This window comes from Tyto alba, unplaced genomic scaffold, assembly GCF_018691265.1.
Source record: "Tyto alba isolate M040663 unplaced genomic scaffold, T.alba_DEE_v4.0 Super-Scaffold_29, whole genome shotgun sequence".
In the NCBI taxonomy this organism is placed as follows: domain Eukaryota; kingdom Metazoa; phylum Chordata; class Aves; order Strigiformes; family Tytonidae; genus Tyto; species Tyto alba.
Window position 1 is genome coordinate 9,292,085 of NW_024881303.1, and position 27,051 is coordinate 9,319,135.

Sequence of the window (27,051 nt, forward strand, 5' to 3'; positions counted from 1 at the left end):
GGCTAATTAATACTCTTGTCTCATGACTTTTGGAGATGACAGCTGATGGACTGTCATATCAAAGACTCAGAAGCTGACATGTAATTAACCAAGGGATGTAGGTGGGTTTTACTGATGGGGAAGATATGTTAGATAAAGGTATTTTCCTAAATTAAAGTCTTATACTTGCAACTGAAGCACAGAAAATATTATCTAATATTATGACTGCATAGGTATACAAAGGATAAGGATAATCTGATATTATATCTCCACAGGAATATAAAGGTTAAGATTGATCTGTGTTATTGAAGTTAAGATTGATTTGTGTTATTGAAATATAGCCAGATTGCTTTACTTGGCATTATTCAGCTGATTTATATACAGATTGTTTTATATACAGAGTGTTTTATTCAGCTGTTTGTACTGAACAGTACTGAGCCTTCTGTGTTTGGCAGAGTAAGGCTCACACTTTGTGTGAGCTAGTTTCACTGTCAGGTCCAAAGTTACTATCTTATGAGTTTTAAAAATACCTGTGTAAAGTGTAACTTGTATAAGCAGTGGAATAAAACCACTAGAATACTTTTTACAGTTAGTCAAGTTTGTCTTTGAATGAAGGCACTTTAATCAAAACTGTAATTTTGCACAGACTTTAAAATAAACTGGCTTGTTGTGCATAGGGTCTGCCTAGTTCCTTGTCTTTAATTGTAGAAAAGTAAAATGCTGAGGGGAGAAAATACTGTCCTATTGCTTCTTGGAGTGTTTGAATCCTTCGAAAGTCCTTTTGGTTATGTTGAAAGGTAATTGCAATTAAAGACAGTGTAGGCGTTTTTCTGTAATTCTAAATTTGGCTTCTTTCTTGAATGAGTATTTGCTAGGCAATATGTCTGAGCATCTTCCTTCCACACAGCTTTTGTGCATGGGGCCTTCCTAATCATACACAATGATTCTGACTTGGCTAAAGTCTGTCAGCATCATATACAAGAAATTATAGTTTCTTTAAATTAAATTATATTCCAAGCAGTTTTGAAACAAGAAAATAATTTTTCTTTTTACCTGTACCTGTCTGAGGCTCTTTATGGATTTTCTTCTCTCTTTTGTGGCTATCCTTTATATAAGAAAGAAGTATTTGGTCTTTGATTTCTGTAGCCAACCTGCATTTGTCATGCTGCCAGTCTGTCTCTGGGAAAGTTCATTTCAATGAACTAAGTGATGTTCTTGCTCAGTCCCAGGCATGACAACAGCAGCTGATATTTCAGGTAGAGCAATTGGTGTTTGAAAGGCTTTTCTTTCTGCTGCTGTATAATGAGCTAGTTGTCTGCTGTATTTAATCACACTTTTAGCTTTACATAGTTTTTAATTGCAAATTGAGCTATGGCAGTGAACTTATAAAATCTTACCCTGTCACTGTGTGCCCATGATCGTGGCTTTTTTTTTTTTTTTTCCTTGCAAAATTATGTTAATAACCGTTGAGTTTAGACTTGAAAGTATAGTGAGGTAAATGAGCTTACTGTATGTATTTCAGAGAAAAAGTATGGGGTTGTTCATTGAGTGAAACTGAAGTGCACTGATAGCTGACTGTATTAAAACAAACAGTTATCACTGGAGCACTGTGCTGTCTGATCAGCAAAAACGCTAAGCGATTTATTTATTTATTTGCTAGTACTACTACGTTTGCATTTCCAGAGTTAGCTGCGTTGCAGATGAACTGTTGAAATGAGCTCCCGCGGGGATGCTGGTGCAGCACAGCTTGTGAGCACGCTTCAGGAGGCCTGTGCCCGCGACTGGCTGATGGCTCTTACGGCAAGGCCGCGGGCTACCTCCAGTGCTGTAAGCACACGATTTTCTCCTGTCTGGTGCTCTGTACAGGCTACTGCCGAAGGGAAGGACCAGGCCCTGGAAAGCAGGGATGGGCGGCAGAGCCCAGCTTGCTCTGGAGGCTGTCCCCAGTGTATTGGAGAGCAGCTGAGAGCGTGTGTGTGTGTGTGGTCTGAGCGCTGGCAGGACTTGCACCGCGCCTGGTCTGCTCGCCAGCAACCTGCAGGCTTGACACGATGTGGGGAAAAGTCCAGCAACGGAGCAAGGGCTTGCTGTTTTTTTTAAAAAACAACCACCTCTCCCTGCTTTTCCTTCCCTCCCCCATGTAGTTTGGGCCAAATTCTTCCTTGCTGTAATGTCTGTCTTTTCAGGGGAGGTGAAAGGGAGGTGGTTGGGCTCACTGTCTTATTTAATCACTAGGAAAGCAGCTGGGGTTGGCTGAATGTATGATGCTGCTAGTTTTTGAGGCTGTTAATGAAACAGAATTAGATCAAAACCAGTTTTTCATTACTATACCTAAAGTAATAATTTGTCTTTTTACTTTTTTCATTTTCCTCCATTGTAAACTGAAGGAATGCAGAAGTAAAATATCCCAACAACTACTCAACAGTTCTGGACTCTTCTACAAAACGATTATCTTGTGCATTGGTGTTTTTTTATATCTATCTATCTATCTGTCTATATGCACACACGCACACACATATATATATGTTCTACACAAAGCCATGGGCAAACACCAAAGGTTTTATAGTTTCCAGGTATGTACAAGAATGTCTAATACACAGAACTAGTCTCCCTTATCACACATGCCTTTGCTGTATGTTTCCTTGCTATTTATAATGCGATGGTACATGGCAGTTCATAGTCTCTGCCTTTCTTTGCTCAACCAGCTGATGTTTGTGGGTGTTCGTTTGGGAACTGATTGCTTATAAAAACTGGAGTCTTGTTTACACTTGCTAAAATATTTATGTGGGAAAGACCTAATACTGTTGCATTTGTTCATAATCAGTTTGATTTTCAGTGTGCAGTACTGTGCTAATTGAGCATGCCAAGCTCCACAAGCTCAGGTCCACAAAATGCTTCATATCTGTTCATATAGAGCTCATTTTTGTTGTAAAAACCTGCACATCTATGAGATGATGTGGGGAGTTATTTCAACTTTGTTTTAAAGGATTTAACAAAATAGCCAGATAGTATTGTTTTTGTGAGAATTAAGAATTATGAATAAAATACTAGCTCAGAGAGGGAATCCTTTGACAAGACTTCTTCCTCTGTTGTCTGAGCCTGTTCAAATTGCTGCAGTATTGCCCAACTTTTATGGCTGCTTACAGGGCTGAAATGCAGAGTTCTGTCTCTTTAAATCCCATTTTACAGCTCTGCACTGCATTACATAAGCTCTCTAAATAGCAGGTTTATTCTTGTTTCCTAGCAGGCAATCTGCTCTCACTATATCCATGTCAGAGTCGTAGTTACAAGGGAGTTGTTCTTGACTTGGAGCTCTGATACTTTCAGTAGTCTTCAGTGGCCAAAAAGAAAAGGGAGAGGGGAAGGAAGGTCAATGGCATGATTATAACTTGAAAGCTTCAGTTACAGATATTCAAATTTGGCTTAAACTAAGTTTGGAGATTGCAGCTGCATCTAGCTTAATCCAACTTCTGAACTGTTGTGCTGTGTTTTTAATCATTTCTTTAAATGAATGTGTGTTCCCTCAGTTCTCTTAAATACCAAAACATCACTAACAATATTTTCATGCTAAATGAGAAGGCATTTCTGAAGATGTTCTCTAATGCATTTTTGATTGTTTACATTTAAACTATTTGCTTAATTCTTCAGCCTTCGTTGTCATCATTAATTTCATAGCTGGTTTATTACAAGTGATTATGGAGGGCTCTACTTCCTGACAGAACTATACAGTGTGAATTAGACCAGGACAATATATTACATGCATGAACAACAGAAGTATCAAAAGAGGAGAAACAGAGAACACTATTTAAAAAAACCTAAAACAACAAGGGAGGGGAGGATGTTAGAATCTTAGAATAATTTAGATTGGAAGCGACCTATGGAGGTCCACAAAGTGGTGGCTTTAAAGTTGTATTAAACTGCTCAGGGCCTAGTGCAGCTGAGCTTTGGGTATCTCCAAGGAAGGATATGATGCAGTCTCCTTGGACAAGCTGTTCCCCAATGCTTGACCACCCTCACTGTGAAGAATTCTTTCCTTGTATCTAGTCAGAACGAACTTTGATGAAATGTGACTTTTGCTTCTTTATAACCTCCCACTGAGTAGCTGAAGACACCAATGAGACTTCCCCCTTAGCCCTCTCAGCCTCATGCCGCGTGCTCCAGTCTCCTAATCATTTTAGCAGCTCTGTGCTGGACTTGCTCCAATATGTCAATGCCTTGTCTCGTGCAGAGGAGTCCTGAACTGGACAAAGTACTATAAATATAGTCTCGCAAGTGCTGAACAAGGGATAATAATCACTTCCCTTGACCTGCTGGCTACAGTCTTAATAACGCACCTCCAGGATGCAGTCAGCCTTCATCACCGCAATTAGGTGCTGCTGAGTGTTTTTTGTCCATGAGGGAGCTAGATACTTTTCTGCAAAGCTACTCTGTAGCCAAACAGTCCAAAGCCTGTATTGTTGCCCTTCAGTTCCTCTGTCCCAGGTGCAAAAAAAATTTGCATTTGCCTTGTTGAACTTCTGTCAGCTCATTTCTGCAGCATCTTAAGATTCATCTGAATAGCAGCTCTGCCCATCGGTCTGTTGATGATGGTCCCAATGTGATGTTGTCTACAGGCTAGCAAAGGGAACCTCCTGTCCCATTGTCCATGTTGTTAATGAAGGCATTAAACAGTATTGACCTCAGTATCAATTCCATTTGTAAGTCTGATGGCTAAACTTCTGAACACTACCCTTTGAACCTGGCCAGTTTCATCCAGCTTGCAGTTCACCTGTCTAGTCTGTATCTCCTCAATTTGTCTGCCAGAGTACCAAGGGAGAATGATGAAATTGGATGAGGGAAGAGCAGTGGTTACTGTTTACCTTGACTGCAGTGTGGCTTTTATTGCAGTCAGGCACAATCAGCCCTCATTAAATCTGTGCTGGCAGTTCCCTTCTTACCTTTTGTGTGTCTGGAAATGGTTTCCAGGTAGGTTTGTTCCATAGCCTTCCAGCAGGCTGAGAGGAGGCTGACTTGCCTCTAGTGTCCTACTTCCCCCTCTGGAAGGAAAGCCTGATGCTTTCCCTCTTCTAGTCATAGAGAACCTCCCCTGATTCCTACAGCTTTTTAAAGATTGCAAAGATGGATCTTTTCCCCAGCTCCCTTGGCATCCTCAGACGTATCCCATCTAGTCCAACTGACTTGTATGTAGACTTCGCTTAAGTAAGCCCTTGCTCAGTCTTTCTCTGCCATGGGTAATGCTTCATTTCCTTCAAACTCGCATAGAGAGACCTGTGAGACCTGAAAACAGACATTGCAACAAAAGACCAGAGAGACTCACGAGCTGCTATAAACCCAAGCCGCCACGCAGCCTGCCTGCTCAACTTCCTGCACATCAACATGGAGTGTCCTTGTGCTTTGGGGTGACTGTGCTTGAAGGCTCACCAGTCCTCCTGCCCCCTTTGGCCTTCATGGCAGTACCTCAAGGGGTCCTGCTTACCGCTTCTCTGAACAAACTGAAGCCTGCCCTCTGAAATTCAGGGTTGTCATGATGCTACCCATCTTCCTCACACCCCTCAAGATCTTTAACTTTATCATCCTGGGGTTGCTGGAACCAAGCCTGCCATCAAACTTTGTTCTCCACTGCTGCTTCCTTTCTAGAGAATGGTATGTGTATCACAGTGCTTCTCCTTGTTCCAGACATGCTCTAGAAGTCCATGGTATTGCTTGTGCTCCACTATGATTACCTTCCAGCAGATATTGGGGTGGATACAGTTCACCATGAGAACCAGGACATCTTCCTATTGTCTAAAGGCTTCATCTTCAAGATAAGGTGGTCTAGAGCTCGTGCCTATGTTTACTTTGGTTTTACCTCTCATCCAGAACCAAGGCCTGTCACTTGTTTTCTCAGCAAAGCTTCACACATTCAAGCTGTGCCTTCAGGTAAAATGAGTCCCCCATCACCTTCCCTGTCTGTCCTTCTTGTGGAGCCTGTAACCATCCCTCTCATGACTCCAGTCATGTGAGCTGTTCTACCATGTTATCTTGTCACCTCCCAGTAAATTTGTAGTTTTGCAGCTGTGGATAGACTTTGAATTCTTCCAGATTGTTTCCTTTGCTGGATGAAATCTTTGTCTTCCTCCTGTATCAACTGCTGTCTCTGGTTTGTTTCAATAATTAAACTTCTAGTCTAGTCTCTCTGCCATTTTCTTGTCCTTCTTGCTTCCATTTCTGTTGGGATAGAAGCTAATCCTAATTTTCCCATCTCCACCTTCAGTTAATACCCCATCAGGTTTTCTTGTGTTGTCTTTTAAACTGACCATTGCTTAAAGTTCTCCTTTTCTGGTTTTGTCTTGTGTCCTCCTACATCGCTTTACTCACTGAGGCTTTGAAAGATTTCCTCTTCTAGCCAGACCATTGCTTCAGTTTTTTTGATCAGTCTACTGCCTTGTCCCTTATGAATCCTTTGTTATCATTAACAACTTCTGTCTCATTCATTTCCTTCATCTTTCCATTTGATATGTCAAGTTTTTCCATCTCTCCTTGAAGGAGGATAAGGGGGAATCTTCCCCTTTTCATTTGAGATGATCTTACACGTTCTTTGTGTGTGGGTGTTCTGTTGGGGTGTTGGGTTTTTCTGGTTGTTGTTTCAAGTGCAACCTTTTCCTTTGGTAAACTTCTTCATTCTTGACATACCTCTTCCATCTAGTCCTATGTCATGGCTTGAGCTAGGTTGGCAACGTTCAGATGTCTGTGAGCTCATCATTCTGGACTCCTTTCGGGGTCTCTGCATATAGACAGACAGATTTAGGGTGTGATTAATTTAATCAGAAGGGAAGTCAAATGACTCATTCTCTTTAATGTCTGTTTCTCTTCACTCACTGAAAGGAAATCTAGATTGACTAAGCTTGTATACTCATCCCTGAAGATAAGGGTGAGGAATCCTAGGCTTTTGTGTCTGAGTTTGTGTATCTTGTTGACATAGACTTAACATAGCCAAACCTGAACTCTAAATTACATCCTACTGCTGCCCTTTTGCATGTTAACAAGTTCAAGCTTTCTCCCTTTGAGGCCACTCACAGCTTTCCCTCCTCCTGTCTTGTAGATCCATCCTCTCCAGCATCTGCTAAAACACGGATGTGTCCTAGCCATAACACTCACGTATTTACTTGTTGCACAAGTGTCTCTGGACTTTCATTGCTCTTACTCTCTGATCTGAACATGCTCCAGAAACAAGAATGCAGAACAGTTGTGACCTGGGATGTAAATCTTTGGTACCTTAACATCTTCATAACAAATTTTTAAAAGGAATGTTATTTTTCCAACCTGCTTGCCCTTTCACATTTGTGATTGCTGTTACTTATCACGTAACAGTTCATCAGGGAACTCTTCTGGTGTTACTAGGCTGTTGTGTTTGTGTTCCAGCTTGCTGGACCTCTGTCCTTCTGAGGCTTGCCTGAATGTCAGTAAGTACGGCCTTGCCTGGTCCTCTGCTTTGATGCAGGCTCTGGTAAGCCACAGAAACATAAACCACAGCTCAGATGCTGGAGTCCCTGATGACTGATCTTCAGTGTATCTCGATAACTTACCTTTCTCAGAACTTCAGTTTCAGGGTTTGCAGGCAACTTCACCAATCAGCAAAGACTTGGAGACAGACAAACCACTTATTTAAGAAAAGCAAACAAAAAAAACCTCAGGCAGAAACCCTACTCTTTAGCCAGCATAAGTTCTAAGAGTTTGGATAAAAGCAGCAGAAGAATGTATTTCCCTGCCTGTTGCCTGTTTCCCTATTACTCTTGGGGACCGGTGGAGTTTGATTCAGAGGCATCTGAGGAAGCTGGGATCCTTCTGGTACTGAGACTTTTCCTTCAGCACATGGAGAATCTCTTCTTTCTTGGGTGGCTAATGAGGCTCTCTGCTTCATAATCTCCAGTTATCTTTGTTACAAGACTAGTCAAGTTCATCAGCTGATCTGGGACAACCTTTTGGTTATGCATTGATTAATTAAGTTCCTACTTTAGTTCAGATCTTAAAATTTTTATTGTCATAAGCCATGGCCATCTTTGTGTTTTGGTAGGGAATGACGACTGAACTACTCAACTCAAAGATGCCCTTACAGTTGACTGTATCAGAGGAGAAGAATCCACGTCTCCTTTAATGAGATGTTATGTTTCTAGTGAAGAGGGTTTTGGATCCTCGAAGTAAAGAGTTGAGGATCTGCTGGAGGTAGTGTAATGGTAGGAGTTTACCAAGTGACTGACGAACAGGTTAAAACTTTGAGCATGACGTCCCACCTGGTTGAAATATGTGAATCAAGCTTTGCTGGTCTTCCTTATTCTGTTCCTGTGTTTGCTTAGCCAGAAAAGGCACTTCTAAAATTCATTAGAGGTGTTGGTTCAGCCTGTATGGACTCAGGATGATCGCTGTTGTTACTTTTTCTATTTTGAAGATTGTCCTTGAAGTTGAAAAAATAAAGACAAAAAATTGAAGTCTAATCAAATGACTTCTGTTGTATTAAAAAAAAACATTTGCATGTTCAGCTGTTTTGAAATGGCCTGTTCGTGACTTTGGAGTTAAAGATGTCTTTCATGATTCCTTTGCTCTGTCTCCTCTCCTGTCTCTGCTCTGTCTCTTAGTTTATTAGTTGGCTGTGGGCAAGAAAACTGTTGTGTCAGGGAAGCACAGATCTCTGCTTCATTTGACAAAAAAAAAAGAAATGCCTTCTAAAATGCTGCATGCCTGTGAAATTTCTTGCTTGGATATTAAAGTTTTGGCCTCTTGTACCTTCAAATTCCTCCCTGTTAACTTTGACAATTTCTATGTGACATAGAGTAGGACAATATATATAAGTTTGTGGAATTCACTGACAGAGATTTATTTCCCTACAGCCTTATGTAGGTAATTGGAACCTGTCATTTCTCTTGAGAGCAATCCTTTATTTAAAGACAGTTTACCTAGCGGGCTAATGTTTTTTAAAAACATTCTCTTTTTATAGTATCATTCACAAGGAGATGAACTTGGATATTAGTAGGTCTCTCTTCCTTGTACACTGTGGCAGAAAATGGGTAACTGTCTGTCTCTTCTTCCCCCTCTAGTAATATCTATAAAATTCTGTGCTAGTAATCTGCTTCTTCTAACAAGCTTCTGAATTAAACCATTTTAGCTTTGGGATGTTGTTAGAGAAGCTGAAAATATACTTCAGGTGACATTTAAGTTCCATGTAGCTGCTGCTCTCTTTTTTTGATAATGGAAACTATGTATGCCACTTATATGGCATAGGACTGTCTTTTAAACGTTCAAACATGAGTTTTGAAGTGTTTATGTCATTTTACAGGCACTGTATTTCAAAACCTGAGAGGGAGAATGTTGTTGCTTTTTAATGCTGTGGTAGTGCCTATTTTCTGTTTCATGTGTTGAAAGTGCCTTCTTGTTTTGATCTATGAAATAATTTGGAGAGCTGGTGATGCGACAGTGCAGGGAAGCATTCCTTACGTCTAAGGCTCTGCAAGTATGATCTGTGGAGCAATTACGCTTTTATTGGAAGACATTTTTTCTTAAATAATGGCCACAGTGTTAAACTTCTGGATACACTATAAGGTTAACAAATAGAAAAAATCAGTGCCCGTATACACTGTTTTTTATAAAGAAGAGTGATTTATTTGCTTGCGGTCGCGCAGACACGCTTGTACTCATTTCACCTGCACTTTGCAGCTGGATGTGAGTTAGTTGTGATCCCAACCTGCTTTCCTCTCGTCGTGGCTGATGGTCTCGGAGGAACCGCCATGTGTCTGCTGTGGGATGCAGGTGGCGGCAGCTCAAGCCTGTCTGTGAACGGATGTGCAGGCACATTGTATTCCTCTTGTAGGGCTGTACCAACACCTGCCCAGGCGCTTCGGGCACCGTATCTGTCGTGGGCATCCAGTGGTGGCTGAGGGAGAGGTATCAGAGCAGTGCACGTGGTGATGCTTCTCCACATCATCACCTCATTCCTTGTGCAGAAGTGTGTCTGTAGCTTTGGTTGTCCTTGTTGCTTTGCCAGTTGTGTGATGTGTCCTCCCAGATAGACGGGCACTGCCGTTGCATACGTTATTCAAAAGTCACTCAGGCAAAGACTTTGGCTCCTTCTCAGTGCCATTGCTTCAGCAGCGTTTCTCAGGCAAATACATTACGCTGGTGGAAGACCCAAATGTAAATGTAGGTACTAAGTACAAATGAATAGAAACTACAGGGTCCCATGTCCAATACAGCCACACCAGCAATTTTATCAGCAGACTGACGTATGTCAACCCTCACTCAAAAAAAGAAACAACAAAAAACTCAAAACAAAATCCTGGTCTCAGCCTGAACCAGAACAACTCTGCGCACACATGCATGTTATTTTTAACTGGGATGATTGATGTGCTGGGATTTGGTGCGCTCTCAGTAGGTAGTTGTGTCAGCCTGGAGAGCTGACGTGCTGCAGTGTGTGGGTGGGAATGAGATGTTGTGTAAAGGGTCGGGATCTCCTTCAAGTGGTATTGCCATCAGAGGCCTTCGTCTCGTAGAGCTGCAGCTCTGGAGTCCAGTTCCATGATAAGCATCTCTTAACAGCAAATCCAGTTTGATCCCAGCCTTTCCCATCCCTCAGCTGCCCTTTCCCATTCCCTTCATCCAAATATGCTGAGCCTAAGCTTGGCCAATGCATCTGTTTACCGATACTGTGAGAAGATCTGCGTTTCAGAAGCAAAATAAAATAAAAAGAGCCAACCTTCCCCCCGTGCCCCCCTTTTTTTTTTTCTTCCTATTTTCCTTTGATCATTTCACTCCTCCACATGCCACCACAGAGTGGAGGAGGGAATGGATGACGTTGAGATGAGCAGGAGCCTCTTACACCAGCTTTGCAGCAGGGGAGGTTGAAGGCAGGACTGTGTTGTGAGCTTCTCTCTCATTTAAAAAAAAATTTTTTTAAACATATATTTATAACCCGCTGTCCTGTTATGTTCAGTCCTGCACAGTCAGAGTGAAGGAAGGGTTTTCTGTTCTTTTGGCTTGACTTAATATGAGTGGGAAGCTTTTTAGAAATGTTCTGTTCATTGACTGCTGCTAGCAGATGGATGCTCTCTGCTTGAAGTGCCTCAGGCCTTTTTATCTTCCGTTTTCTCCCCCTCCCTCCTCCCAGCGCACACCCTGGAGTGCACAGGCTGTGCTAATTTAGTCACAACTTAAAAAGGAGTGATGAAGAAGAAATGCTCAACTCTAATAGATTCTTGTCGCTCGCAATGTCTTTAGGGATTACTTTTTCATTTCAGGATCCCTAAGGTTTTTGCCAGCAATGTGTATTAGATGTTCTGTAATACTTCACTGGAACAGTAGTAAAATTCTTAATGCGTTAGGACCAAAATGCTAATTCTGTTTATATATTAATCAATTCAGAAAATACAGCATATGTGACATTCAGTTTGATTTTTCAAGTGATTTTAATAACGTAGGCTTGAGTGTTTCTGATTCTGAGGTGGCCTTTCCATCTCTATGAACTACAAACCAAACATTTAAACAAACAGTTAATTAATGTTATGGGTTAAAACATTTGAACCAATAACTGAATTTTACTAAACTGGCTGTTGCTACATCAAGAGCCTTTGCTGCTTACCGGTACAAGTTGGCTGAGGAGTTTGATGGTTTTTTAACAGAATCAGAAAATGTTATTATTTATGGGTACAAATTGCATGTATTTTTAATGGAAAAAATGCCAAATTATACACAACCAGAATTAAAATCTGCTCTTCTATGCTAATTACGATGCTCCAATTTAGTGGGTGTCTGAAAAATACTGTACAGCTATGCTCACCAGGTGGTGCTCTTACACACTGCTTAAAACACTTTGAAAGTAAGTTTAAATTCTGCTATTGTCATAGTTATTCAACTGTAATTTCATGGGAGGAGTGGTGAGAAAGAGAATTTCTTTAATCGTGTCTTTAAAGTAGTAGAATATTCTTGAAAATTTTGGGTTTGCTTGTCTGCTAACTGCTCAGAGTGGAATTTCCCACACATAATTTATGACCTTCTCTGACGTAAAAATGGTACATGGAATAATTTAGGAGGTTGGGTGCTGAGTGTGTAGGACCATATCTGGGCTGTAGCCTACGTTTTTCCTTCCTGGGTTTATGAGGGCTTGCAGTGAGTAGTGGAGGAGGAGAGCATGCAGGTACTGCATGTTTTATGAAAGGGGAAGGTTGAAGAGCCATGTCTTCTCATAAGCTGAACGTAACCTGTTTCATGAATGGCATTTAATGTAACCTTGTGAATTTTGAAAGGCAAGAACTCCAGTCTGCTCTGGAGGGAGGCTCTTTACAAAAAAAATCCAGTCTCCTAATACACAGCCTCTTTTGATGTCTTCAACAAATGTAATGCTCTTCTTATTCAGAAAAAAAAATTAATCATACATATAAAATAAAGTCTTTTTTTCCCTCAACAGTTTTACAGTAGTTAGAGTTGTAAAGAAAGTTGCTTTTTTCCCAAGGGTTTACAGAACTGGCTATTTATGGCTAAACTGCAGAATGGGAAATAATGAGTTTAGAGTTGCAAACTATTTCTTTAAATGAAGATTTTATTCCCCCCCCCCCCCCCCCCCCCCCCCCCCCCCACCCCCCCCCCCCCCCCCCCCCCCCCCCCCCCCCCCCCCCCCCCCCCCCCCCCCCCCCCCCCCCCCCCCCCCAACCCGTACTCAAATAATTATATAATTTTGGGCAACTAAGACAACTAAGTACTAGTCTGCTTAGACTAAACCTAAGTACTGTCAACCATGTAGGTAGAAATGAAGGAAGTTTAAGTAATTGCGGGAGGGGGAAAGTTATCAAATGCATACTTCTCCTGAAGGCAATTACTATATCTGTCAGTTTAGATGTAACTTCCTATATTGAGAATGTAACACTTGAAAAATGAATTTGTTTCCTATATAGTGATTATTTAAAAAAAAAAACCAAAACCCAACTTTGTTTTCTAATAGAAATTGTAAGCAAATGACACTTATTAAGTAGCAACAGAAGTTCAGCGTGGTCTCCTCGAACCCAGGCTCCACTGTGGGTAAGGACTGCCGGCAGTGTGGCAAGGAGTTGGGTTCAGCATCTTTAAACCTGTTTTTGAGTTATGCTGTTTAGACCTATATTGGGTGTCAGTGGGAGCTGTTTGCTTGACATTATTGTTTGGGATCCCAAATATGTACCTAGAAGTCTAGCTTTAATCACCTAGATTTAAAGCCTTCATGCTGTTATAACCAAGCTGTCCCTAACAAACACAGCATAAATTAAGTGAACAGGTAAGTTATTGCTTAGCTCTTTAATTTCAGAGGATTCCTGTATTCTTAACCCAAGGCTTCTCTTAAGTTTGAATAACAGAAAAATCAAACGTGGATCTTTCTTGCAGGAAAAGTCATTAGCACTGGATGCAACAGAACAAGTGGCCCATTATATTAAAATGTGTGACTCCCTAAGAAATAAAATTATACTAATGAGTATATACTTTTTTTTTTTTTTTAATAAAATCAATTAGGAATAGGATTTTTAGAGGAAAGCTGTATATCTTCCTTTATGTGCTCTAAAACCACAAAGTTGATTGGTAATGCTTTTGGGTAGTATATAATATTAAGGAAGCAGTTTAGGATCCTAGTTCCAGATCCTGGGGGTATACACAGAGCTGGATTCATGTACAGAAATTAGACGCACGTGTTCTCCTGTATGATTGTCATTTCTTAGAGAGAATGTATATGAATAATATTTATATTGTACTTTAGATGTGGTATTTGATTGCTTTTATAAATCAATATTCAGAGAAAGCATTCGATGCATTTTTATGGTAGGAATTATGAATTTAGTATTGCTACAAAGGGAGCTTGATAGGGTTCAGTAGTTTGCACTTTGCTTTGTAGTTCATTTAGGATGAATTTCTGAGAATAGGTTGCTCTCCAGACACTGGTCGTTAGGTCTGGTCTGAGAGGTTTTTTTGATATCAGTATAGAACATACTGAACCTGAAGGTCACTTGCTTCCTGTCCTTGTAAAATTGATGGATAAGATGCAGCCATCTTGGATGTTACTCTTTTTAGAAATCATCACAGTATCTTGTCTAAAAGGGAGATACAAACACTGTAGAGTCTCCAGCCACACTGTCATGGGGGTAGCATGGATGATAAAGCATAGGTGATCATCCTTAGTAGTAATGCTGGTAATTATTTTCAGGGTTTTGGAGATCCACCTGATGTAGAAAGGCATTTCTGGTTCCTTTGGGCACACGTGCATATACCTGCAAGTTTAGACAGATGCATAGAAATCCTTCTACATGGGGAGAGACACTTCCTAAATCACGTTTATGTCTTTGCTTATTGAATAAGTGTACTGCATGTTTTGCAGGAGCGTGTGGACAGCTGTAAACTTCTGCTTCCATAATCTTTGCAGTATCTTAGACAAATCAGAGGAGTTGCATGTGACTGATGAACAGCTCTCACGTCTTGCTGCTATACTTCTTGCCAGTGCTTGTCTCACTTCTATTCCTTGTTCTGGCTGATGCCTGTAGAAAACTGATTGCTTTTTTTCCTTGGTTTGTGGCTCAGCAAAATATCTGAAGAGCACTGTGAGCTGGTGCAGGGGGTGATGGTCGATGGGAGGGGGATGTTGGATTTCCCCTTTCAACTATCTGTGGTAACTTCATCCTCTGATAGAATACCTGATTTGTCATAAAAGAAGAAAGTAGATTTCTTCTAATCACTGAAAGATTAGATAAATGCTCTTACAAAATAAAATTATGAAAAGTATAGCCCCAGCCTGTTCCAGTTGCACCTAGTCTTTAGGCTGAGGGTTTTTTTTCTCTTGCTTCTTACCCTAGGTTTGCCATGGAGTGGAAGGGAAAGCAGACTTTATATGGAAAAGCAGTAAATCGGTAACAGGTCTTAGTTTATCATTGATTCCTCTCTAACTACCAGCCTCCATTTTAAATGTGAGATGAATCCTCAGTATTTGCTAATCCAAATTCATCCTCATTTCCAGAGGTGAACACAGCTATCCCTATCATCAGCAAATCGGTATCTGTATATGAGGGAGATTTTAGAGGGGTTGCTTTATTATTCTGAGCCCCATGTAGCTTGCCAAATCCAAGCAGGTGTTATGTTTGCTTACTTCTCTGGCTGCGAAAGCTCTGAGAGCTCAGGGAAATAGCTAGAAATAAAATTATTGAATGTCAGCTGAAATCTTGTGATTTCATAGCAGTACTAGTGTGGGTGAATAGCTTTGCAAATACAGTCCCTTTCCACCTTAAAAAAAAAAAAAAAAGTATTTCTATACCTATAGGCTTCTTTCTTTTCGAAGATGGGAAGAGGGGAAATAATCTGACATTTTTAGCTACATGAAATCTCTGTTTTTAAGCTTAAATACAAGGAAAATAATTTTCCAGCTTGCTTAGTGATACCGTGGGAAAATGTGTGTCTTGAGACTATTTGAAATCATCTCAAAGTAGATTTAGAAAGTATGATTCCTATCATGCACTAGGAAAAAAAAAAAAGAAAGTACTGCTTCTGGTGCAGGCTGAATCGGTCCTTGAGCATGTCAAGAAAGAATACCACTTTTCAAGTGAGTTTTGGAGCAAATCCAGGGTGCTTGTGAGGTGACGTTTGTTGTCTGAGTGGTCTGTGTTATTCCAGCTGGCCCTATACTAAAAGTTAACTCTTGCTTGCTGCCAGCTTCTTTCTTGAGAGCAAATGGGTATCTGTAGCTTTGGTCAAAATAAAGTTGTTAGTCATCCTGTGGATTGTAAACATAATTCTGTCTCTTTCCATTCTTGGTCCATGGTGAGTCTACCATGCATTGATGGCAGATGGTCTCCTCAAGGGTAGTTTGCAATCTATTTCAGATCCTGGAGAACTGGAAATAGAAGTAGTATTCTTTTTGAAGTATTAAAGTGGTGCTCACATGCTCTTTTTGCCATCGACTAGACCGTTTTCTTACTGTATATGTGGGTAGTTTTGTTTTCCTGCAACTCTGCTCTTTACTTTTTGATCTGACATGTACAACAAATTTCATTCCCAGTTCATTGCAGTGTTTGATACCAGCTTTAAGAAGAAAAGGAAACTTGTTGTTGATCTAGGTCATTGACACAGAGGAAAAAAAAAAAGCTTTGAGGTTGATTTGGATTTCTGAGAAACACTGATTTGTCGTTCCAGGGAAGTCAAGTTGTGGGATTACAGTGACACTGAATATTAAATACCAAATATAATCCTAAGAAACTCCAGCAGAAGATAAAGATGAGCATATGGGAGTGTAAGTGGTGACATGGAAACGAAAATCAAGTTCTTCAAAGAGTACATTTGGAGTGGTTTGTCTCTGCATCTTGTGGCAGAAGTGAAGGGCTGCCACCTGCCTCCATGGTTCAATCCAGAGAATTGTGTGTGGTTTTTCCATCTCCTCCAGATGTGCTTGCTATTAAGCTAAGGAGAAGGATCCATATGTCAGATATCCATTCCTGATTTAGTCTGTAGAAAGCATAAAAGGGAGACAACATAATAGCCACTCGGAACAAAATGTTGAAGTTTGAATGCTGTGATTTCAAAACACTAATAAGCACAGTTACCAGAAGGTAAAACCACAGTTGATTTGGGGCCCTCAGAAATGTTTGGTTGTGCGAAGTTTAGCTTCCTATCTATAGCAGCATGGCTTTCGATAGAGGTTGAATGCTTATGATAATTAAAGCTGGATTAAACAAAGCAGCACACATACTTATTGTTGTATGATAATGTAGTAGGATGGCATTGGGCTACACAGAAGTGTTAACTTCAGGGTGTCCTGTTGCTATTGTAGCTGCCAGAGCCATGGATACATGGATCTAAGGTCATATTGCACAAAGCTAGGCAGAATTTCATCTGCCTATCAGCTTTTCCTAACACTCCAGAGTAAAATACAAAAGGTAGGAAGGAGGAAGGGTCAGATGTTTTGTGGAGGAAAAGTGTGGTGGTTGAGGTTGATGAATGTAGCAGTACAACTTCTGAGTCCTTCAGTGAGGAGATGCTTGTAGCATAAACAGGTCCAAGGCAGGTGGCTGATTGAAGTGTTTGTTTATTCTTGTGGTTTTTAAAAGAGGTCAGTAAGTAGCATTTACGCTGTGGACTCTACCAAAGCAGTAAGGTAGTTAGGTTTGAGATGATGCTGGTGTTAAGCGATTCCTTAGGGCAGCTTCCTTGATTGCAGTTCCACAAAGTCAAAGACAACAAGAGTAAAAACTCATTTCTGTGTTTACAGCACTCACCTAATTGAAACTCTGAGGCAGGTAGTGTTTTATAGCCAATTTATTTTACAAAACAGATTTTCCAAATGCTATCACTAATCAGAAAAACACTATAAAGTTGAAACCTCTCTGTAGTCAGACTCAGGCAATATTAAATTCAGATAGATCATTCTCACAACTGGTATAAGAACTATTTCTGGGGTATGTTGCAATCAATATTCTTCCTTGTGTTGAACATCAGTGTCTACTCTGTAGGAGTGACAGTATCAGGGGAGAAGAATCCATGTCTCCTTTAATGAGATCCGTTAGGTTGCTGCATAGCAATCATCACATAAATCCACTGATTTCTGTTTAAGTCTTTAGTCAGTATGTTCTCTGGTAGCTATTTTTCACCATGCCATATTACCTAGGGGAAAATGAATTAATAATGCATCTAGTCTTGGATATGTATGCTTAATGGATGATCTCACATCCTACCTTGGAGTCATACTGCACAGAAAAAAAACCCTGTTGTAAATGATCTTTGAGGTTTAGCACATAAAGAACAGAAAAATGTAGTTGTGCTTACCTAAAATTTTCTTTTAACTACTAAGGACTGGCACACTGGAGGCAAGCGGATTGTCTAGAAGAACAAAGGAAGTTGGTATCTAAAGATTTGGTTACGGAGAGAATTTCTCAGACTTTGTTACATGAACAAGCATTGAGGGTTTTTTTGTGCGGTGTGTTATTAATGCAACATTGAATTTAGTAAAACCAGAATGGAGTGGTGACTATGGAAAAAAAAAAAAAAATTAAGAGGTGGGAACTTGAGTAGGTGGATCTTTGCTGTACAGGTCAGGTTGGTCTGTCTGATTGACACTGGGTCTGTATTGTTCTGCTGCCAAATTGATCAGGCTGGAGGGCTGTTCCCAGTCAGCAGAGACGGCTGTTTGGGTAGGAAACGGTGGGGGGATTTTTTTCTCCCTGGTTCTATACACCCAGAATACAGAATGATTCTGTCATGCAAGCGACCTCTCTCTTAAGCTTACAGTTTTGCAAAAGCATAAGAACTTCCTTTAACCTAGTAAATCTTCTTAGCCCATTTTTCTTATATGGGATCACTCCATATCATGCATTTTTCTTGTGTTTTGCCCCTCCTGGATTCCTATGTTCCAAGCAGTGGGAGTTTCCACCAGTTCCCCTGGGAAACTATTATGATGCCCAGTGAATTCTGTTGGACGTTCCCTTTAACATGGTGCTTACATTTTCCTTTAATTTCCTGTTACTAATCTTTAGGCATGAACTCATGCTTGTATCTATTTATGGCTCTTCTCTTAATCAATCACATTTGGTAATTTGGTGAAGGCTACAAGTTCAGTCCATGGGTCTTTAAACACCCACCCTGTATCCCCCTGCCGTGCTCTCCATCTCTATTTCTGGGGTGATCAGGGCTCCTGAGGAAGAGTACAAAGTCTAGTGAGAATTCCCTCTTCCCAGAACAGTTGCTGATGACATCCTGTATGTAAGCAGTGACACCATATAAGTGGAAGGGCTCACAGCCATACAGATAGATATTATTCAAATATGCCAGATACTTTGTGAGAGGGCTGCATTCGTTCTGTAGAAATACATAGATGGCATTGTAATTTTAATTCTTTACTGGAACAGTCTATACATCTGACTTATATAAATGTTTTTGTTTAAAGAAATATAAGGCTGTTCCTGAAATATCTGCAGTCTCTCTTTAAACCTGAATCTCCTTTGAACTCCAAGCTGAAGTAGATAGCACAAGAGACTGGCTTGATAAATAGCTTCACTGATTCACTACATTGTTTAGCTGAGATTCACTTATTTTTAGTTTAAAAAGGAAGGAAATGCAAAAGTTGAGGCTGAAGCTCTGTCCATAACTTCTTCCATCATCTATGGGCACTTCACAGATAAAATTCTCAGGGGCAGTTGTAGCTCTGATCTAAATAGGCCTTTTGTAGCAGTAAAGGAGAGCAGCCCCCTTAGTTCATACCCCTTGTTATCTGTAGCTGATGGACTCAGCTGCCAGGGACAAACTAAGGGCAGAATTTAATTCTTTAGCTGCAGCCTGAATAAAGATTGATGCTTTCTTACCTAACTGCCAGGTTTCTTATCCCTTCTGTATAAAGGAAGAAGTATTTGACCGCTCTTGTCAGCTTCTTATAAAAATACATTAAATAAGTATTAACCTAATACAATCTTTCTTGCTTTTGTAACGACTCTGTGCCTTTCACAGCTTGATTTTTGCTTCTTTTCTCTTTCTGCTGCCATTTTTAGATCATGTTTTATCTTTTATCCCTTTGATAGCTTTAATAACTGCCTCTTTTTCTTCACCCTCCCTCAACTACTTCTCTCTGCATGCTTTCTTCCTTGATGCCTTCTCACCATATTTCCATTTTTTTGAGATAATTTAAGAGATTTGCCGATCGGTTGATATTAGGAAATTTTTACTTTTGGAATGACTGTGTCATGTATCTTCTTTGACTGCCAATCAGGTAAGGCCTGAATAGGGAGAGAGTGTCACTCTAGAGTTGCATGTATAATAAGGGGGGAAGGAAGGGGAAAAAAAAAAAAAAAAAAAACCAAACGAACCAGAACCTGAGAGTAGCTTTGGGCTCACAGGCCTTTTTCAGTCCTGAAGAAGCATCAGCAACCTTAAGCCAAGTATAGGTTGAGAGCAGAGCTGGTATTAGTCTCTGTCAGTAAAGTCTTTCCTGCCTACACGGTCGGATGATGGAGAGTGAAATGACTTACCACTAACAGTTGTATTTTGACAGAACAACTGGTGTGCAGAGGAGCAGGGTTGAACTCTAGGGGAGGAAAATTGGTCTGTGAGTGTCTGAGGACAAATAAATTCTCAGACGTGTTGCAAGAATTAAGTATTAAAGGTGACCAAGGGAAGGAAGGAAGGTTCATAGAGAGATATGCGGGAGTGTTTGGGCAGGAAAAGGGAGGGGTTAGACTGGCTTTTATAGCAGGGAAGGTGGATTAAACAGGAAGATGCTTTTTTTTTATTTTTTAAACAACCTTGGTATGTGTGACCTTAGCTAATGCTCACTGCAGTGCAGCTGAGAAGTGGTAGTTGTTCAGCTGCAGTAACTCAATTACTTCTGCTCTTGTCCCTGTCCCCTGGGCCTCAGTGGCAGCTCTGGCCAGGGGATGCCTTCAGCTCCTGCGTCCTCCTCGCCCGTGCAGAGCACCTTGAGTCCCAGGGCTCCGCAAGACTCCGAAAAATGGCTTCTTGTCAGTCTTCACTCTTCTTTGCCTTGCAAAAGCCCTGATCTGCAGGGAAGGCACTAGAACGTGCTGTCAGCGAGCAGATAACACTGCGCTGATTTATATGCTGTTCACAACTGTAAAGTTTTCCATTGCAGCAATGGATCCTTTCGTGTTTAGTCTTCATTTTTGTTTTGCTTTAAAGATTTTGATAACTTTTACCAATATGCAACAGAATTTTTTTTTCCCTGTATTGTGCTATTCTTGAATTTTTCTAGCTGTGTAGATTGATGACAGTTGCTTGTTAGTGAAATGCTTTTTTGCTTTGTAGGTATGAAACAAGTTCTGATCTCTCTGAGTGCTAGAATTTTAAAAAGCGATCTTTTCAAACCTGTTAGATTATTTAATGAGCAAATATTTTTCTCTAGAAGTGATGTAGAAATGATTTTGCGTGGTTGAAGGTAGTGGTTGGATCAGCACTAGTGCAGTGTGACAGCAGAAATGTTTCATTTCTTGTTGTGACAAGAGTAACAATTGGTAATTGATAAGTGTGGGGAAAAAGCTTTACATGTATATACATACAGAAAAATCTCTAAGAATAACTGTCATTTAAAGTGTAATTTAAAAAACAAAAAAAATCACCGTCCAAACAAAACAGAGGAAGATTAAAGGAAAGCCTAAGTGATGGTGCTTTCAGAAGGAAATCTTGCATGCTCAAAATCTACCACTACCTAAAAGTTCTTGGTATCTTGAATTTTTCTTTCTAATTCCCTTAAGGTCAGATAGGTAAGGGTTATGCTACATTAATCATAGATGTGCTCACAGTTTTTTCTGGTAATGTAGCCTTCCAGCTGTTTTGACTTTGAAACAACTGCAAATCTTATGTGAGTAAAAAAATTCAGTTGACAAAACTTTTGGATATAAAAAAGTCCGTATTCTCTTGCTTCCAAAATGAATCTTAAACAACATAAAGCATTCTAACATACAAACAATTAATGAACATCTTAGCATCTGTTTGAACTGTGATATGTCAGACTTTTGTGTAAGCTCACTTGTATCAGTGGAGTGGCGAGGGCTGGGAGCAGTAGCAGCGAGGCAGGAGGAAATGTAGGGATAGTGTGTACTTTTCTCTTTGACTCATTTAGGCTGCAATCTTACATTTGCTTTAAGTCAATCCATGTGTACGCTGCTGCTGACAGCATTTCTCCTCACCCCAGCCACGTTCTGCTGCTATTAGGGCTTGGGAGGCTGCTTGTTGAGTTATATGAGGGAACGGTCCAAATGAGAATTCAACTTTTTGTTGTTTGAGCTGATTTTCAGCAGAGCAAATTTCCTCATCTGTATCGGCATGCAATCCCATAAATGTCGTGCAGGAGATGGAATCACTGTCTGCAGCAACAGCTTGGGCTTTAGCTTGACTTAAAACAGTCGTGATCCAATACCTTCAGATGCTAGTGAATCAACAGACTGCAATTTTTGCTGTTTTTTTTTAATGTCAGCATTGGCTGTGGTTTTCCAACTCTTGACATCAGAAGTGAAGTTCAGTAAGGACTTCATTAGCATTTCTTTAGCTGTATGAAAAAAAAATAAGCGAGGATAAGAAGCAAGCAAGCTGCTGTCTGAGGATGATGGGACAAGATTAGCAATATGCTGAGTGCAGCCCATGAATAAACTGTATGGCTCTAGTCTGTTGTTGTTGAAGCGGGGGTTGCAGTTAAATTGATAATGGGAATGAAATGGCAACAGTAGAAATACCACCTGCGAGGGAAGCAGAATTCCAGGAACTGAATGCAGAAAGTTGGAGGAAATGCTTACGATGCCAAATTCTTCAGAGTGGGTAAGGCAAATTAATTCAAATGACCAGTTGCTGTATATGCTAAGAAGCTGCCCATGTAGGAGTGGTATCATATAATCAGGGAATGGAAAAAGTGCTTGAGGAGGGGGGTGGGGGAAGCTATGTGGGCGCTTTGCAGGCCTGCTTTGGCATTAATGGAGTACAAGGGCCAATTTTGATGGAATGAATACCTAAAGAAGTACAGATAAGTGCTGGGAAGAGACATTAACAGCAGATTTTCTAGGTGAAAGAAAAGTAGCTTAGTATCAAATATTTAAGAAGTGGTTGGAGTAGTGACCACTATCTGGATTTTTAAGTCATTAATCTTAAAGATGCATGCTAGTTCTCTTTGGTTGAATGAATGAATGAACATTTGATGTGCAGTGGAAGGGCTTTACCAGGAGAGATGGGAGCTGTACCTGGTGGTTGAGGCGCTCTCATGGGAGGCAGAATGGATGGGTTAGATTATTGTCAGCAGGCAGAGAAATTGAATACAGGTCTTTGTGCTGAGACAGTCTGGTTCTGGCCCTAAGAAGATAAAGTGGAGGCATCAATCCTTCAGTAAACAGGTCTGGATTAAGTCTTCTTTATTTCACGAGGTTATTTTTAACAAGGATCAGTTTACCGGTTTGGTTTTCTGTGCATCCCCACAAACAGTTGTGCTGGCGCAGCTGGTGGAATATCACAGGGAAGGGGCCAGGAACTGTTTTACTCTGCTGAGATAACAGAACAGAGTGTACCCGAAGACAGAGCAGTCCCCGAAGCAGGTCTGCCAGGTGACACAGGCACGGGGAGGCATCAGGCGGAGGGGGGGGCCGAGCGTGCGCGGACTCCAGGTTGCTCAGCCCTGGGACTGCACATCCCGTGGAGGAACTGGGGAGTTCTCCTGGGGAAGAGCATGGGTCTGGGGACGTGGGGTGCACCCTGATTAGATGGTGGCAAAGTGGGAGTTTGGGGCTAGGCTGAAGTTAGGCAGAGCGTGGGAATGAGGCCAACATGTTCATCACTTTCCTCATAGGCAATTAGGTGTTATTGGGAATAACACCTAGCTATCCTCAATAAAATTAAAGTTGTTACTGTGCTGGGTCAGCACTGCTGTAATGTCCTACTGTGCTGCTACTTTTGCTGTTCGTTGGCCTTTTTCATTACAAGCTTGCAGAGATAAAGCTGCTTTTCTCACTCATGGTGCTGTGTGCATTGCTGGAAATGCTCTGTGTGATCTCTGTAGCCATCGCCTCAATTTCCTCCCTGCCTTCGCCCATTGTTTGGGCTTTAAAAGTTTTCTTGTCTTTGATCATGGGACTCTACCCTTGATTAGGCTTCTGGGACCAGATTTCATAAGCATATCCCTATTGATATTCATGGACTTTCCCTGTTGTGGCTTTGTTTGTTTGTTTTACTTATTTGTAATACAAATAACACAGAAGCCTGGCATGGAGCAAAGAGCAGGAAATTCATTCAGGCCTTGAGCTGAGACTTCTGAAATTAAAAGATATGACAAAGCATGCAGGGATGCCCACACATACAAACTGGTTTTTCTTCCCTTTTTTGGGAGTTCTTTTGGGGAGCTTTTTCAATGAAAGAAAATGAGTGAAAACCCAAATGCAGAATAAAATCTGCATGTAAAATTCAGTTAGTAAAGTAATTCAAATTCTGGAAATGAATACCCAAGCAAGAATCATCCAAAACATTTCCTTTAATAGATTCTGGTGTTTGTTACCATAACAATCCTCTTTGCAAAAAAAAAAAAAAAAAAAAAAAAGGATTAGTGCTGTTAACATGACTCCATTGCCTGATTAAGGTAGTGCTAGTTTTCAGGGCCCCTCAAGCAAATTGCAAAAAGGGGGAAAAAAACCTGTATGCCTGGATTTTGATTGTGCAGGTTGGTGTCATAATAACAAAGCATTTAAGCTCTGGCTGTGTGCTGCCTGTTACTTCCCTGGAAACTTATGCTTTGTACTGAAAAGTACTACTTTGAAATAGCAGTGTTACGGTCTCAGTCAGTCTGCGGGTAGGGTGGCAGATGAGCAGGCAGAAGCCAGATGAGAGTGATATATAGCCATAGCTGCTTGACACTACTGACTTTTAAGGGATCCAGAAAAAGGTATGATTCCTCTTGAATAGGGGAAGAGAACAAGATGTTTCTGTAGTAAAAAGATCATAAGAGAAAGAAAATTGCTTGTAAAGAATGGATCTGATTTTTTCCCCCTTTTCTATTTTGCTCCTATTATAACTTAAGTGGCAGTTTTGCTATCAACTGCCTCTTGGGTAAGCATTTAATATTACCAAGATTCGCTGCAAATCTATTTTGTGACAGTGATTTCTAGCCTACACGTTTTATAAGAACTACTGTTTCCTCCATCAAAAGAATAGAAATCTTCTGAAATAAAAGGATAGTAGCATTCAGCGGCCCTATCTGAACTGACAAGTTCAGGTCTTACGTGCCAGTTCAAAGCACTGAGGTTGGCATCAGTTGAGAAGATGATGGTGTTTCTTTCAGCATGCTGGGAGTAGATGGGTAGAAACACTGTTTTTTTAGTAGGCTTGGAACTAAAAACTGAAAAGGGCTTTTTGTTTTTAGATGCAGATTCAGGAGCGTGATAAACTTTACTACTTGGTAGCCTGGGAACTTGATTTTGTGTGTTGCTTACAGAAATGCAAGCTTTATTCTCTCTCTCTTTTCCCCGTACCCCTGCCTCCACCCCGATGGTATGATGAGCCTTTGAGAAATAAATGGGAGCTGCCTGGTATGTGTCCTATGTGTTGCAAAATTTGTGTAGTTTCACGACTTTTGTTCTTTTGCTCTTTAAAGGAGAATAATTTTACTGTTTTACTTGGGAGGGGAGGGGAAGGGTTTTTGTAACATTGCCAATGAGCTTGTCCTGTCTTTTTTAAAAAGATGCTGTACCTTATTCTTTTCCTGAAGATACTTAGACACTTTAATGCCAACACTAAATTGCAAGGGCAGCATGAAATGTAAGCTTTGACCTTAAAGGCTCTATTTCATTTGATTTAAAAAAACAATCCCAGGATCAGTCAAAAACCTGTAAGGCCCAAAAGAGGCAAATTTTATTACAAATTACTAATAAAAGTTGCACTTACTAAGAGACTTGTTTTACCCCTGTATATTTTGTCCGAGATGTTGTACTCTTGCCTGGTGATTTAGAAAATAAATGCAGTACTTTTTTCTGACTGTTGATGGTATTCCTTTGTAGTACTGAGATAGTAGATGCAAGTTTTTAGAGTAGTGTCCCACACAAAGTTTTTTAAAAACTGTTCTACTGGAAAAAATAGATAAGTAAGTTGGGTAGCTGTTGTCTTGAGTTTTGTTTTGTAATCCAGAGCACATCAGGGTTTAAAGGTGGGGCGGTTCTTTTCTTTTCATCCAGTAGAGCAGTTCATTTGAGTTTGTAACACTGCAGTGTAATCTGGTGAATACAGAGTTGAACAGATTGCTAATAAATTGCATTGTAATGCTGGATATTCCCACTGTTTTTGGCTGAGATCACAAGGCTTGTTGCATTCTTGCAGATAGCTGGACCAGCTCACTGCACACTGGGACCATATGGTCAAACTGGTGGAAAGGGAGTTAGCCAGCCGTTAGGGCTGATTGGAGCCATGCTGGTAGTCTCCAGCAAACGATAGAGACAGTCAGGGGAGAAACAGCAAAAAGGAGGTTATAAAATGCCACCCAGCTAGCGAGGAGCAGTGGGAGTGGGAGTATGTTCAAGGGCATAATGCAGTATTGTACGTTTGCTGGAGGGAATTGCTCATCTTCCCAGCACTGTAGCTTGCAGCTGCTCTGCAGCTCCTCCCTGCCCTGCCCGTGGTGCTGGGGGAGCAGGCTAATGTGAGAAGGTATCTGAATGCTCAGCAAGGTTTGTGGCTACCATTGCGGAGTTAGGAGGACTTTCCACGTTGAGGACTGGCAGTGTGAACGGGTCTCTGTTCGTGTGTTTTGTCAACAGTAACTGGATCGCCGGGTAGTGAATTTATTTTGATCAGTTATTTTCTTATGCCCAATTCTCTAAGTACGAACATCTGCCCTTAGATACCAATAGATTAAATCACTGTATTTAGAATTTAAATATTAGAGACATGTTTTTCAGCTCTGGAAATGTCAGATTGGTGAGACTGGCAGAAAAGGTTGAAAGTCACAAAATTACATACTTTTGGTTGTCATCTGACTGGGATGAAGGCACTGTACAACCGTTGGGTACTGTACTGCAGTACTGGGGCAACAGCTGTTTAGCCAATACCTGCCTTTTCTTGGAGTTACCTTTTGAATGGAGATGCTTCTTGAATCTGTGAAGGAATCAGGAGGAGTACAACATATTCTGCCTTCCCTGTGGAGAAATCTAGAAGCATGATTGCTAATGCTAAAATAGAATTTTGTTGTTATGTTAAATTCAAGATGTGGTGGTGGTGGTGATGGAACAACAAAGCTTTTGATCTTTCTTTAGTAAATAGGAAACTGGTTACAGAATGTAAATATTTATCTTAGATGATGCTATAAGCAGTACATTTCTTTCTCTCTCATAACAGCTAAGGACAAAACCAAGTTAGTCATCAAGGTGCATAATTTCTAAGATGCTTCTTGTCCTGTGTTAAGTTGTTCATTTTGGGGATCAATGGCAGTGTAACAGTTGTCTTATTTTTCCACGAACTGTATGACTGACATAATACTACAAAGCAGCTTGAGGGAGTACTAACACACAGCATTAAAGCCTTCACTGTTCTGCTGAAGGTTGAGTAGAACACTCAAAGAAATAGCATTTCCTAAGTGGATGGTACCTT

At 40.7% G+C, this 27,051-nt stretch overlaps 1 protein-coding gene across 1 annotated transcript in view; it reads left to right on the forward strand.

Annotated features, from left to right (window-relative positions):
• BRF1 (BRF1 RNA polymerase III transcription initiation factor subunit) overlaps nt 1-27,051 on the forward strand; it is a 176,812-nt gene that overhangs the window by 15,759 nt on the left and 134,002 nt on the right. The gene's annotated exons all lie outside the window — the stretch shown is intronic.